Here is a 16062-nt window from a genome sequence, read left to right on the forward strand (position 1 = left end):
GATCCCTAAAAAGTTTGCAAACAGGAAGTCTAGATGTCCATCAAGGAGACTTCATTCCAATGCAGACCATTGCTTCCACTGGTCCATCCGTTATTCCAGAATCCCAGCAAAATGGATTCACTAACTTGAACCCAATGGGAGGTAACACTTTAAATAATTATCTTACCACTAACCATGGATTCATGCAGGATACAGGTGTCAATCATGCTATGGCCAGGGAATTGCAGAAGCTTAAAGATATGATCTCAAGTGTTCCGGGGGTAGTCAAGCCTATCCCGGAGATTGCAGATGGAAGCCACAAGGTATCTCGCTTTGCACCACCAATTTGTGATGCAGAGGTACCCAAAAGGTTCCATATCCCTACTATGAAGCTGTATGATGGCACAACGGATCCAGAGGAGCATATAGCACAATACAGGGAGAGGATGGAGATCAATCCTATCCCAGAAAAGTTGAAGGAAGCATGCCTATGTAAAGGATTTGGATCCACTCTTACTGGATCAGCTCTTAAATGGCTGCTAAGTCTTCCCCCTTACTCTATTACTTCATTTGCCAATTTAGTTAATTTATTCAATAACCAATTCTCTTGTAGTAGAAAATTTGAAAGATTAACTAGTGATTTGTACAGGATAACTCAAAATCATAATGAATCATTAAGGGATTATATAACTAAATTTAGTAAAGAATCCTTGGACATTCCCAACTTAGATATGGCTACGGCTGTTGAAGCCTTCAAAATGGGACTGCTTAAGGATTCATTATTCTATGATGATCTTGTTATGACACCATGCAGGAATCTAGATGAGGTAAGAACTCGAGCACTCAGATTCATCCAGCTAGAGGATGACAAGAGGATCCAGGAGAGACAAGTAGGATCCTCAAAACAGGAGAAGCAAGGATCCTCCTTCAAGAACAACAAATTCAAATCCTACCATAGAAATGAGAACCAGAATGTGCATGCTGTTGACCAAGAAGAGGATGATGAAGACTATCCTCCAATCTCAGAATATTGTTTTTCCGTTGATAATCATGAACTAATCCTTGCAATGCAGAATCTAGGCGAAAAAGCTAGGTGGCCCAGGAAGAATGATAAACCATCCGGGACTAAAGACAAGTCAAAATGGTGTGCATACCATGAGGATTTCGGGCATCTAACTGAAGAATGCATAGCTTTAAGAAAAGAGATTGGATATCTGTTAAGCAAGGGGCACCTAAAAGAATTATTGGGAAGAAAAAAGCAAAGGACTCAGGATCCTGAAAGGATCCCTGAAAAGGCTCCAGCACCCCCGGCAAACGCACAAGTGATCAACTTTATTTCCGGAGGATCAGACATCTGTGGTACATCCTTCTCGGCGGCCAAAAGACATGCAAAGGAGTCAAAAATGGATAATGGAGAAAGGCCTATTAGGACATCAAGTGTCTCAGAAGGGAAGATGATAACGTTTGATGAGGATGATCGCATTAACATTCAGGATCCTCATCATGATAGTCTAGTTATTACTCTCTTTATCTCTAACCATTTTGTCCGCAGGATCCTTATCGATGGAGGAAGCTCAGTGAACATTATCCAGCTTGATGTTCTGAAGAAAATGGGTATCCCAGAATCAGACATCACACCAAGATCCTCCGTGCTTGTAGGATTCAGTGGAGAAACGAAGAAAACTCTGGGGGACATCAAACTCCCAATCTACGTGGAAGGATTACATAATTATCAGAAATTTTGTGTTATTGACTGTTTGTCTTGTTGCAATGTTATCCTTGGCAGACCCTGGATACATGATATGAAAGCAGTCCCATCCACCTACCATCAATGTGTGAAGCTCCCTAGCCCATGGGGAATAATCAAGATCGACAGTGATCAGCAGGAGGCTAAGGATTGTTATACCTCATCCATGAAGCCAACCTCGAAGCCAAGGGAGCAATAGCAATTACAGTATCCTCCGAGGAATGTCTTGGAGGCAAGGGAACAAGATGTGGACGAAATCCTCTTGGATCCTAGTGATCCTGAATCAAAAATCTATATCGGATCAGGGATCCTTGGCAAGATGAAAGAAGACTTATTATCCTTCCTCAAAAGAAGAAAATCTACCTTTGCTTGGAAACATGAAGATATGACAGGTATATCTAAGGATATTATTACTCACAAACTTGGCATTGACAGGTCTATCAAACCTATCCATCAAAAAAGGAGGAAGTTTGCACCAGAAAGGAATGCCATTATCCAAGAAGAAGTAGAGAGACTACTTCGAGCAGGTATGATCAGAGAGGTAAAATATCCAAAATGGTTAGCCAATGTGGTCGTTGTCCAAAAGAAAAATGGAAAGTGGAGGGTATGTGTCGATTTCACTGATCTGAATAAGGCATGTCCCAAGGATCCTTTCCCATTACCCCACATTGACTCCATGGTGGATGCAACAGCGGGGCATGAACTGTTGACCTTTATGGATGCATCATCTGGATTCCAACAAATTCAGATGGAACCATCTGACCAAGAGGATACAACCTTTATGACCCCAACAGGTTTGTATTGTTATATTGCCATGCCTTTTGGATTAAGAAATGCAGGTGCAACATATCAAAGGCTGGTGAATATGATGTTCAAAGATCAAATTGGACAAACTATGGAAGTATACATAGATGATATGGTAGTCAAATCAAAGAAAGCTGAGGATCACCTAAGGGATTTAGAAGAAGCATTTGATATCCTTGATAAATATAACATGAAGCTTAATCCTTCAAAGTGCCACTTTGGTGTTAAGGCAGGTAAATTCCTAGGATATATGGTAACTCAGAGAGGCATTGAAGCAAGTCCGGAGCAAATTAAAGCACTAGTGAACATCAAGTCCCCTGCCAATGCTAAGGATGTGCAAAGGCTAACAGGCAGGATAGCAGCTCTGAACAGGTTCATATCAAAATCCTCAGAAAAATGTAAAGAATTTTACGATATCCTAAGGAAGAACAAGAAGTTTGAATGGACTGAGAAACATGAGAATGCTCTACAAGCCCTTAAAGAATATATGTCCTCAGCACCAGCATTAACAAAGCCCGAAAAAGGAGATGTGTTATCCTTATATTTGGCGGTATCCTCAACCGCTGTAAGTGCTGTCCTTGTTAAGGATCATGAAGGTACACAATATCCTATCTACTATGTAAGTAAGAGTTTACTTGATGCCGAATCCAGGTACTCACACCTCGAAAAACTTATTCTTGCATTAATCATGGCATCAACTAAGTTAAGGCATTATTTTGAAACCCATACTATTGTTGTTAGAACTAACTTTCCAATCAAGAATGTCCTCAGGAAACCAGAGATGTCAGGAAGAATGGCTAAGTCGGCAGTAAAGCTTAGTGCCCATGATATAAGATATGAGCCAAGAACAGCCATTAAATCCCAAGCACTAGCTGACTTTGTGGCTGATTTCAGTAGTGATCTACAAAGAGAAGCAGAATTGGAGGTCCAACAGCTGGATGAGACCAAGGATCCTTGGATACTACACACTGATGGATCCTCAAATGTCAAGGGCACAGGGCTCGGGATACTACTAAAATCGCCACAGGGGGACATAATACCCCACTCCATAGCCTGTGAGTTCCAAGCAACTAACAATGAGGCTGAATATGAAGCCTTAATTGCTGGCTTACAAATTGCTAAGGATATGGGGGTAAAATATCTTAAAGTATATGTAGACTCATTATTGATCACCAATCACTTTAATGGATCCTATGCTGTTAAAGGTGAAAAACTAACCAAATATTTAGAGATAGTCAAAGAATTGGCACTCTCTTTTGTTTCTTTCAGCTTAACACAGGTACCAAGGGAGGATAACACGGAAGCTGATGCATTGGCCAACTTAGGATCGTCCTTAAAAATTCCAGAAGACATAAGTATCCCTATCATCCATATCCTGGCTCCTGCTATTGAAAGTCAAGTGGCCATGGAAATAGAAGAGGATACTGCAGTAATCCCTAGTGAAGAAGCTCAATCTTATGCAGGATCATGGGTCTCACCAATCATGAAATACTTGCAAGACGGAGAGATTCCAATGGGAGAAAATCCTAGAGCTTTCAGGATCAAGGTATCTCAATTTACAATCTTAAATAATGTGCTATATAAACGATCCCTTGCAGGACCATATTTAAGATGTATTGAGGATCCTGAAATTGAAGAAGTGTTGAGAGACTTCCATGAAGGAGATTGTGGAAACCACACTGGGGGCAGGGCATTATTCTCAAGGATCCTTAGAACAGGATACTACTGGCCAACCATGAAAAGGGATGCTGTAGAATATGCTAGGAAATGTGATCCTTGTCAAAGACACAGCAATATCCTTCATCAACCAGCTGAATTGCTACACCCCATACCATCCTCTTGGCCATTCATGAGATGGGGAATGGATATAGTTGGCAAGCTCCCTAAAGCACCTGGTGGAAAAGTATTTATGCTTGCCATGACTGACTACTTCTCTAAGTGGATAGAGGCTGAAGCTTTTGCTCAAGTCAGAGAAAAAGAAGTTATATCCTTTATCAAAAGAAACATTATAACTAGATTTGGCATCCCCTCTGAAATTGTATGTGATAATGGTTCCCAATTCATTGGAAGCAGAACTACTAACTTTTGTGACAGTTGGGGAATCAAGATGATAACATCAACACCAGTTCATCCACAAGCCAATGGCCAAGCAGAATCATCCAACAAGATCATCATCAACAATCTAAAGAAGAAGCTAGGATCCAAGAAGGGAAAATGGGCAGAAGAGTTACCTTATGTGCTATGGGCTGATAGGACAACTCCCAAGAATGCCACTGGTCAAACACCTTTCTCTTTAGTATTTGGGGCAGAAGCAGTGATCCCAACAGAAATGGTGATCCCAACTGCTAGAACAAGTGCGCGTGATCCTGAAGAAAATGCTACAATCCTGGCTCAGGATTTGGATACTATTGAGGAAATCAGGGATCTGGCTAGGATAAGGATGGCAAGCTACCAACAAAGAATGGCTGGTGCCTACAACAAAAATGTTAGGATAAGGAAGTTCCAAGTCGGGGATATGGTGTTGAGAAAACATTCCAAAACACTATTAATCCTGCTGACGGGAAGTTAGCACCAAAGTGGGAAGGCCCTTACTTAATTGAAGCTGAAGCAGGAAAGGGGGCATACAGATTGCTAACTATGGAAGGAAACTTGTTACCAAGAGCCTGGAATGCTGTTCACTTAAAGAGATACTTTATGTGAACATGATCCTTCAAGCATGTGATCCTTACACTGAAGTATCCTCGAAGGATCCCGGTGATGTCAGTGATCCTTAATCTGGTAATGTCCTTATCTTAAAACTGTTACATTTCCTTACTTTTTACCAAAGGATAAGGATCCTGTATCCTTCATCCTCTTCTCACGAACCATTTGAGTTATGATAGTTCAGGTATCCACAGCATATCATCGAAGATCTTCAAAAGCAACGCAGATCCTTGGGTCTAACCCAGTTATCCTTGGGATTATCCCCAGTTTCCGCCAGCAGCGCACGATGATCCTGATATAGTTCACGTCTTTGGGACCAGTACCCACTTCCGGGGCTGACAACCTCATCGTACTGGCTATACCCAGGATCCTACGTATAATGGTAGACGTACCATACATCCGTTCATAAGGTTTCTAACGTTTTCACGTTAGCTAAGGTTTTGACATTTTCATGTCACTAAGTTTGGATAGTCGCCAGTAAGGGCCATACTCCAGTTTACATACGATCCTTTGGGCTTGTCCCCAGTTATCCTTTGGGCTTGTCCCCAGTTATCCTTTGGGCTTGTCCCCAGTGATCCTCCAGGATCATCCTCAGTTATCCTTTGGGCATGTCCCCAGCTACTAATTTATCTTTTACATTGGCTTAGTCCCAAGATATGTTCCATTTTTCAGGTTCTCGAAGTTAAACAAATAAGGATCCTTAATCCTTATCATCCATTAAAGTTTTACTTATGGTTGTCCCGATTAAAGGTTAGGATCCTAACTTGGATCCTCAGGTATGATCCTTAACTATTTTTTAATTTCATTATTCATTTGAATAACCTTTGGACCTTGACAACTGAACATATGGTCCTTAAAATAAACTACCTTGAAAATTTTCGATTATAGGATATTTGATCCAGGATCATATCCTAAATGCCTTGAACATGGTTTGCTTAACTATTGTTACAAATATATTTCTAAAACAATTGGAAACTAAAAAGATAAATAAAGGATAACAACACAGGATAAGCCAGAAAGATTAAGGTTATATTATTAACAAAAGGATCTTTAACCCTTGCAAAAAGTTGTCAAAATTGCCAACCCACGTTTCTACCAGCAAAACGTGGCCCGTCCACATGGGTTGGCAAAGGGTGTCGATTGTCTATGCGGTCTTAGCAGGTGCAGGAAAGTAAAAGCGGCAGGATCACAAAGGCTTCATCCCCCAAACAGAGGATCCCTCCACCTTTTGTAATCCTACCTATTGTTCGAAGGATCCAAGATCCTTTACCCTAAAAACTATTGTTCAAAGATTACAGACCAATTGTTCACAAACCATTAACAACCACAAAAAAAACCACTACCAATCCCAAAAAAATTGGGCTCCGGCCTAGTCTCGAAATATCCATCATCGCCCAATCCAGCAGCTCACACCTCTGCTGCTCCATCACCACCAGCATCTCCACCCTGATCTTTCTCAGCATCACCACCTTCCAGCATGGGGATCTCCTCAGCCTCATCCTCATCCTCCAGCTCCGCCAATCTTGCCTTCCATCCCTCCACGTCCCATGAGCTCTTGTCAAAGGCAGGATCCTGAGCCTCCGCAGCCATTTGTAGTTGTATCTTGTACATAGCAGTTGCGGCAGAGACCTTGGCATCCTGGATGATCTCCTGCTTCTCGCCATCCATGTCAGTTAGCCTTTGAGCAGCCTCATCCTTTGTAGCCCGGAGCTCCTTCTCAAGATCGGCTATCTTGAGATCCTTTAACACGCCCATTTGCTGGAGGTCAGCGATTTGGCTCTCCTGATCCTCGACGTGGCCAAGGTAGGTCTCAATCTCAGCAAATTTCTGCAAAAGAGAAAAAAGGTAAGTTCAGGATCAGGTGATCCTCAAAAAAGCAGGATATACAAGCAGGATATTCGAGAAGGATAACTAACAGGGGCAATGATCCTTACCTCATTGACATAGTCAAGGAACTGTTGGCGGATCAGGGGAAATCCTTGAAGATCCTCAGGAGCCTTCCTCTTCTTCCCCTTACTTCTAACAGGTGCCTTAGGAGCTGAAGCAGAGGGACTGGCAACAGAAGCCTTCTTTCGTGAAGACTTGACGTTGGTAAGTTCATCAATCCCGAACTTGGAGGCAGACTTGGCAGATTTGGCAGACTTCCCAACACCTACACAATCAAAACAAGATAAGTTCCCTTACTAATTAAACAATCTAGCATATAACTTACTTTTTACAAGGATACTTACTTGACATAGTGGCAGATGCGGAGGATACTTCCTGTGAATCTTGGACGGAGACTTGGAAACTTCTGACCTCAGGATTGAGCTTTTTAAAAGCTAAGACTCTTTCTCTTGCAGCAGGGGTTAACTTAAGATAAGCAATGGATATAGCTGCACAAAAAATAAAAAAGACGTTAGTGATCCTCATCGTATGAGACAAGTCTGATAGTGATCCTTCCGGGATCCTCCACCCTACCATGAGTGGCCCATTCCTTGGGCAGATCCTTCCCATCTGGGATGGTATCCCTTCTAACAAAGAAAAAGCGACGCTTCCAGTTTGTGTCATTCTTAGTCACCTTGAAGACAGGGTGATCCTCCCCAGCTTTCCGTTTTAGCAGATATCGGCAAGAACCGAAAGTGGTAAGATCATAAAGTGCGGCCAACTCTGCCATCCCCAAATCAATTCCCTTCTGCTCGATGATCCTCTCGAAGGTATACAAGACCCTCCAGATCATCGGCATAGCTTGGATATAAGATATGCCGGTTAAAGAAAAGAAGGATTGGGTGAAGGCTGGAAAAGGATACGAATACCCTATGGTGAACGGAGTAACAGGAAAGGCCACCCAAACGTCTGAAACAAAGTCGCTCAAAGCAGTAGATGTGAAGGATTTGAAAACAGCATTCGCCGGAAAGCAATGACGAATCCTGTCTACGTGGGCATCAGTAAAGCAACACCTCTCCGTAGGAGAATCCTTGATGATCCCTTGGCTTTTTAGGGGACTACTCTTCTTGGAATCCTTGTGTGGAGAATTCCGGAGCAACATGCTTGTGACGGAACAGAAACAGAATAAAAGCAGAAAAAACAGAGCAAAGAGAAGGAAGAAAGGAAAGAGAGAAGAAGAGGATACCTGATCAGTCTTCGGTAGCGATTATAAAGGGAAGATATCTCGAATTTAAATGCAGAGTGATCCTAACCCTATCTCCTATTTATAATCATGATTTGCAGGGATTGTCACATCCATGACGTAATGATCGTAACGGCTAGTTCAATATTAACGGCTAGTTATTCGGAGTTGCCCGTTGGAGATAAGATCAAAACAAAATACAACTCGTTAATTTACAATCAACTCCTTATATTTTGGGGGCAATTGTTAGGGCTGGAATTTTATTATGCATGATCCTTACACGTGATCCTAACCAGTGATCCTTGTTTCTTTGACAGACAGTGATCCTCAACAGGACTTCAGGATCAGGATCATGGACCATTATAGGATCCTCATGCTAACGGTTACCTTCGTTTAATACAATGTTATTTTGCAGGAACATCTAGCAGGATATGCTCTTAGCATCATAATCAAGGGACGCGTCTTCACAATTATGGCATTAGCTTAATTGGAGATAGACGTTGCAAAGGATATGGAAACTTAGCTTGATTTAAGGGCGGCAATTTAGGCTAGATTGTCTTTTATTTCTAAAGGGGTAATGAGCTGATTATTAGTCTTTTTACCTAAAATAGGTCACCTACACTTGTATAAATACCACTCTTCCTCATTTGGAAGAACACATGACATACAACGCAACTCTCACACACTTAGACACTCGAAACAATAGTGATCCTTGTACTCAGCTCATTATCATCCGAAGTTGTAACCATTTTGTTCTTATATTGAAGTTTGGTGATCGGTAGTTGCCATCACCCGAGGTTTTTTATGCCGGAGATCATATATTGATCAAGGGCTTTTTCCTCGTATAAATCATTGTGTCTTTGCATATTTCTCATAAAAGTGATCCTTTACTTTTATAATTAACCAAGCATCATACCCCATTTACATAAAGTTTGGTTACATTATCCTTGTGTGATTTTTGACCAAAACAGTAGGATCAAAAGATTTAAAGGGGGTGCTCGCCGGAAAGCAATGACGAATTTTATCAATCTGAGAGTCGGTAAAACAACACCTCTCAGTTGAAGAATCCTTGATGATCCCTTGACCCTTCAAGGGACTGCTCTTCTTAGGATCCTTGTGCGGGGAGCTCCGGAGCAACATCTTTTGCAGAATAATGGAAAGAAATAGAAAAACAGAGTAAGAGAAGGAAGAAGGAGGAAAAGAGATACCTGATTGATCTTCGGACGAAAATATAAAGGGAGTCTCTCTTGAATTTAAATGCAAATTGATCCTATCTCTAACACCTATTTATAATGATGATTTGCAGGGCTGTCACTTCTGTGACGTAAGGTTCGCAACGGCTAGTCCGTCTCTAACGGCTAGTTATTCGATTAACTTGTTGAGGATAAGATCAAACAAAATACAACTCGTTTATTTACAATATTACTCCTTATATTTTGGGGGCAATTGTTAGGGCTGGATTTTTGTGACTTATGATCCTTACATATGATCCTAACCAGTGATCCTTATTTCTTTGGCAGATATTGATCCTCAGAAGAGTTTCAGGATCAGGATCACGGACCATCACAGGGATCCTCATACTAACAGTTGTTTTCATTGGATTTAATGTTATCTTGCAGGAATGTCAGGTAGGATCCGCTCTTAGCAACGTAAACAAGGGACTCGTCTTTACAACTTTGGTATATGCTTAATCAGAGATGAACGTTGTGGACGATATGGAAACTCGGCATAATTTAAGGGCGATAATTTAGGCTAGATTTACTTTTATTCCTAAAGGGGTAACGAGCTAATAGTTAGTCTATTTACCTAAAATAGGGCCACTCACACTTGTATAAATAGCTCTCTTCCACATTCGGAAGACACAACACACTTCCCTCACGCTTTGACACACGATACTATAGTGATCCTTGTACTCAGCTCGTTACCATCCGAAGTTGTAACCTTTATTTGTTATATGGAAGTTTGGTGATCGGTAGTTTCCATCACCCGAGGTTTTTTATGCCGGAGATCATTCATTGATCAAGGGCTTTTTCCTCGTATAAATCCTTGTGTCATTTGTGCATTTTACATTTAAGTGATCCTTCACTTTGTTCATCATACGAAGCATCATTCCCCGTTTACATAAAGTTTGGTTGCATTATCCTTGTGTGATTTTTTACCAAAACACTAACCATTTTAATGGATCCTATGCAGTTAAGGGTGAGAAATTAATCGAATATCTCGATATTCTCAAAAAATTAGCAGGATATTTCGATGTTTTTATACTTGAACAGGTACCAAGGGAGGATAATGCTGAAGCGGATGCCTTAGCAAATTTGGGATCATCGATCAGGATACCTGAAGGGACCCAAATACCAATATTACATGTCTTATATCCTGCAACGAATCCTCAGGATAAAGAAGTAGTGGATATTCAGGATCCTGGAGCAGAGCATCCTAAAGAAGATCCTATATCCTGGACGGCTCCAATCATGAGATATCTCAAAGAAGGACACATCCCTGGAGATGAAAATCCTAAGGCATTTAGGATGAAGGTATCACGATTCACTATTATAAATAATATTTTATACAAGAAATCTCTTGCAGGACCGTATTTGAGGTGCTTGGAGGATCCTGAAGCCAAAGAAGTACTTCAGGATATACATGAAGGGGATTGTGGTAACCATACTGGGGGCAAGTCATTATTCTCAAAAGTATTAAGGACAGGATATTATTGGCTAACAATGAGAAAAGATGCCGCAGAATATGCTAGAAGATGTGACGCATGTCAGAGACATAGTAACATACTACATCAACCAGCTGAACCACTATATCCTGTAGCGTCCCCTTTGCCGTTCATGAAATGGGGGATGGATATAGTAGGGAAGTTACCAAAAGCTCCGGGAGGAAAAGTCTTTATGCTGGCAATGACGGATTATTTCTCTAAGTGGGTTGAAGCTGAAGCATTTGTTCAAGTTAGAGACCAAGAAGTAGTATCCTTCATAAAGAGGAATATCCTGACCAGGTTTGGAGTACCAGCTGAAATTATTTGTGACAATGGATCTCAGTTTATAAGCAAGAGGACTACTGACTTTTGCAAGAGTTGGGGAATCAAAATGATCAAGTCTACTCCGGTACATCCTCAAGCAAATGGACAAGCAGAATCCTCAAACAAGATAATTGTCAATAACTTAAAGAAGAGACTTGGAGCCAAAAAAGGAAGATGGGCAGAAGAATTACCCTTTGTTTTGTGGGCCGATAGAACAACAATAAAGAGTGCAACTGGCCAAACCCCTTTCTCCTTAGTATTTGGAGCAGAAGCGGTGATCCCAACAGAAATGGTGATACCTACAGCAAGATCCAATCTTCAGGATCCTGGGCAGAATCCTGAAGCAATGTGTGAAGAATTAGATACTATGGATGAAACAAGGGATGCAGCAAAGCTAAGGATGGCAGCATATCAATAGTGGATATCCAGGGCATATAACAAGAATCTAAGGACTAGAAGGTTCCAAGTCGGAGATTGGGTGTTAAGGAAAGCTTTTCAGAATACTACGAATCCTGCTGATGGAAAGTTGGCTCCAAAGTGGGAAGGACCCTGTGAGATTGAATCAGAATCCGGAAAAGGAGCATACCAGCTTAAGAATATGGAGGGGGGATATACTACAAAGATCCTGGAATGTTATACATCTCAAAGCCTATTTCAAGTGAGTTTAGAATTTAATTTCTAACTCGGGATGGTATGAATTCTATCTCTTTTAGATATAATTCTATTGTATTTGAACCCAACACTGACTTAAGCATCGGAGAGGTGCTAGCCAGGCTAACACCCACTTTAGTTTAAAGTTGTTTTGCAGTATATGCCTCGGGATATAGCTCCAGGATACACACTCAGGATACTTCGGAAGATTAGAGGATTGGCCCCCTCTCTCACGTTTAAGGGATCCTAATCCCTTCAAAGGTTTAAAGGTATTCACCTTTCTCACGAATTGGGTTTAAACACCCCGCCTGGAGCGTAAGTTATCCAGGGATAGTTCAAGGTGGCGGGACCAGTTCATGTAAAAGTGGCTGACAATTTCGTTACTGTTGGCTATACCCTGGATCCTCAAGGTATATGAGGATTGATCACCCTCTCTCACGAAAGGGTATTTTCATACTCTCTAAGGTTTAAAGGTTTTCACCTTTCTAAGTCTTGGAGTTTATACACTCCCGCCTGTAGCGCACGAAAACAAGAGTGTTTTCACACTCTTCCAAGGTTTAAAGGTTTTCACCTTTCTAAGTTTTGGGGTTTCCACACCCTCGCCTGTAGCGCACGAAACGTGGGTAAAATCCCCAGTAAAACTCAAAGACTTAAAGGTTTTCACCTTTTCAAGTCTTGAGGTTCTTATACTCCGGCTTAAATGCGTGGAAAATGGGTTTAGTCCCAATAAAATACAAAGTTTTTGGATAATCCCAAAGTATATTTTCAAAAAAAAAAAACATAATCATTTACGAGTCTACATAAATTTTTGAAAAAAGATTACTAAGTTTAAACAACTGGTTGAAGAATTGCTAAAGGATCATATCCCGGTACAACATACTAGTCTTGCACAGACAGGGGACATCCGTGATGGAACATGACGTATGCTGATACTATATCCTACTGGGGACATTTATGCTGGAGCGAGAAGGAAACCTATGCCAACATTATATCCCACTTGGGACATTGCGAATGATTCAAAGGTTTAAGAATGAAGATTATTGCCTAGGTGTTTCTGGTATGGATTCTTACTGTTCCTAAGTTTGAAGGCCTTATCTGAGTAAGTTAAGTTTTTATGAAAATTTGTATTTAACTAAGTTTTTGTCAAACATTTTGAACAAAGGTGACAAAGCAATTAAGTGTCATACCAGTATCCTGATCAGGATATTCAGAACAAATTTTTCAAAATAACATATAACACGGAGATAAGGTCGAAAAGGTTAGTTTATTGTTATTGGTCCAAAAAATTGTATTCTTGGTTTCGTCTCAAAAAGCGACCCATTCACCAAGAACACAATTAAGTTTTTAAAACATATTTACATAAACAGTTGAAGGCTTCGTCCTGAAAACACAGGATCCCTCCACCTTCAACTGTCAAACTATTCTACTTGCAGGAAATTAAAATTGTTCTAAGTGCAGGACGACCAGATAATTTAGACCCTACAAAATATAAGTATCACTAAAGACAAACTAACCAGGATACATGTTCAGTATATGTGTACGGGATACAGGATCTGGATACTTACCTTATTAGGGAAGGAGATCATGGGCTCGATGGATTCCATGAAGCCAAGGTCACCATTAGAGAAACCTTCGGCAGCAGCAGCAGAGGGCTTAGAGCTGATGGCAACATATGGCTCCTTTTTCACCAAGGCAGGCTTAGAAAAGCTGCCAAGCTCCTCTGGATCAAAAGTAGCAGGGTCCTTGATGGAATCTGCGTAAAAGGGAGTAATTCTAATTTCATTACATGATAGTATTCTGAAGTAACCAAACCTGTGCAGGAATATTTAAAACAGATATCCTTACCAGACATGTTGGAATGACTAAAAAATATACCCGTTGGAATCAGGATATCCAACAGTTATATTTTTGGGGACAATTGTTATGGGTGAAATTCTGAGCCCATATCCTGACTTTGTATCTTGATTTTTTATTAGTTGTATATGATCAGGATACCGGATCAGGATACCGGATCAGGATACCGTATCAGGATACCGGGCCAGGATATTGGTAATATCCTGAGGCATTATCCTGACTATTACTAACGATTGGCTTGTAAAACGTTGGTTGCAAGGTACCAACGTTAAAAGACTTGATCTACCTGAAGATTCGCTCAAGGTGGTTGAAAAATGGATGTTGATGGTGGAAGAATGGGTCTTGTAACGGTCAGAAAGGCATATTCCGCGAGAATATCGGATGTTGGTCAATGTTATTGACATTGTAACGGTTATATGAGCTAAAGACCCGGTTTTGTAGTCAATAAGCACGTGGAAAACGAGTAGAAGCAGCCCCCAACGTTCAGAATGGAATATTCCAAAGTATCCCGGAATAATAGGATAGTTTGTTGGTTTCTTTTACTATAAATATGGATGGCCAGATCTCGTAGGACACTTCACTTCAACTCACTCCACTTCTAACTCTCGAATTCATACACAATTCACTTGTAATCGCACACTAACACTCATCACTTGCAATCATTGTAACACTTAGTAGAGATCTGAGCTTTATCCTGCACTGTATCCTGGTTATTCAAGCAATAAGAAGAACAAGGCAGCTGCGATTGTCAGCTCCCGAGGTTTTATGCCGGCGATCTAGATTGATCAAGGGCTTTCCTCGTACATCTCGTGTCATTTACTTTACTTTTTTGCTCATTGTTTGATCGTAGATACAGCTCAATATCCTGAGCCGTATCCTGAAACTGTTTTAGCAAATAACTTAACTTGAATATTTTTCACACATATTTCTAGCACACTACCTCACTTAACTAATTTGATCACTTAATTACTTCGGTAATTTTTTACCAAAACAGTATGTATGTGCAATCTATGTCATGTCAATTTGTAAACAATTATCACACGGAACACAGTTGTTTGGACACCAAGGAATTGTAAACCTTAATTGAACGTAAACACTTACATTGAGTTTATGTGCAATGTACCTTAGGTCGTGTGTAACGGACCTAACCATTAATTAACACTAGAAGCACAATAACAAACCGAGCAAACCAAGGTGAGTTCACACTCTTACCAAGGCATGGGATTCCCGGGGTAGGGAATGGGATTGGATGATTATCTGTACTTACGTTGTGATTGGGAATTATGAGTTACTGACCTCGGTTGGGAAAGGTCACTTATAGATACTGCTAGACTAGTGATACATGGGGAAACCCCCACTACTCTTCGCACACATGCTTGTAATGGCCGCGATACTGATACTGATCTTCGCACACATGCCTGGAATGGCCGCGATACTGATACTAAACTTCGCACACATGCCTGGAGGGCCGCGATACAAATAAAACTAGTCTACAATATATGGGAAACCCCCACTAATCTTCGCAAACATGCCTGGAGGGCCGCGATGTAATTATGAACGATACATGGGTTACTAAACAAACAAACGTTTTACGAAATGAACACTATTACTAAACAACCCACTGTGAACACGCTCAACTAGTTGTTGACTCTCTGTTACATGCCTTGCAGGTCGTTAGGTACACATGGAGCTTGCACTGGGAGGCGCGGTCGTTGTGGACAAGGATCGTGAATGCTTTGATTAAACAATTTTGATATTACATATTCATACTTAAGTTGGGCTTTTACTTATATGCTTCCGCTAAACATTGATATTACACTCATGTTTTGATCACCTTTCATATTGGTTTGGTTGAATTACATTTACTTTTACTTATTACTTACATGTTCAATATGATTGGTGGCTTGATCCTGGTCAGTCACGCCTCCAAGCGGTGGTACTCCGTGAGTGGATTTTGGGGGTGTGACAATGCTGCCAGTGGACCTGACAGATCTCACATTCTCACGAGACATTGCACACATTAGTGGGTAAGTTGATCATCTTCCATCAAACCAATAGGCGGGTCGAGGGTGTTGGCTCAAGTTGTCAACTTGGGCCTAAATCATTTCAAAATTATGTGTATAATTTCATCATGACACTATTTCATTTTGTGAATTACTTTACAAGTGGTGGGTACTGGGTAATAAG

This window comes from Helianthus annuus, chromosome 9 (assembly GCF_002127325.2).
Source record: "Helianthus annuus cultivar XRQ/B chromosome 9, HanXRQr2.0-SUNRISE, whole genome shotgun sequence".
NCBI classification, from domain to species: domain Eukaryota; kingdom Viridiplantae; phylum Streptophyta; class Magnoliopsida; order Asterales; family Asteraceae; genus Helianthus; species Helianthus annuus.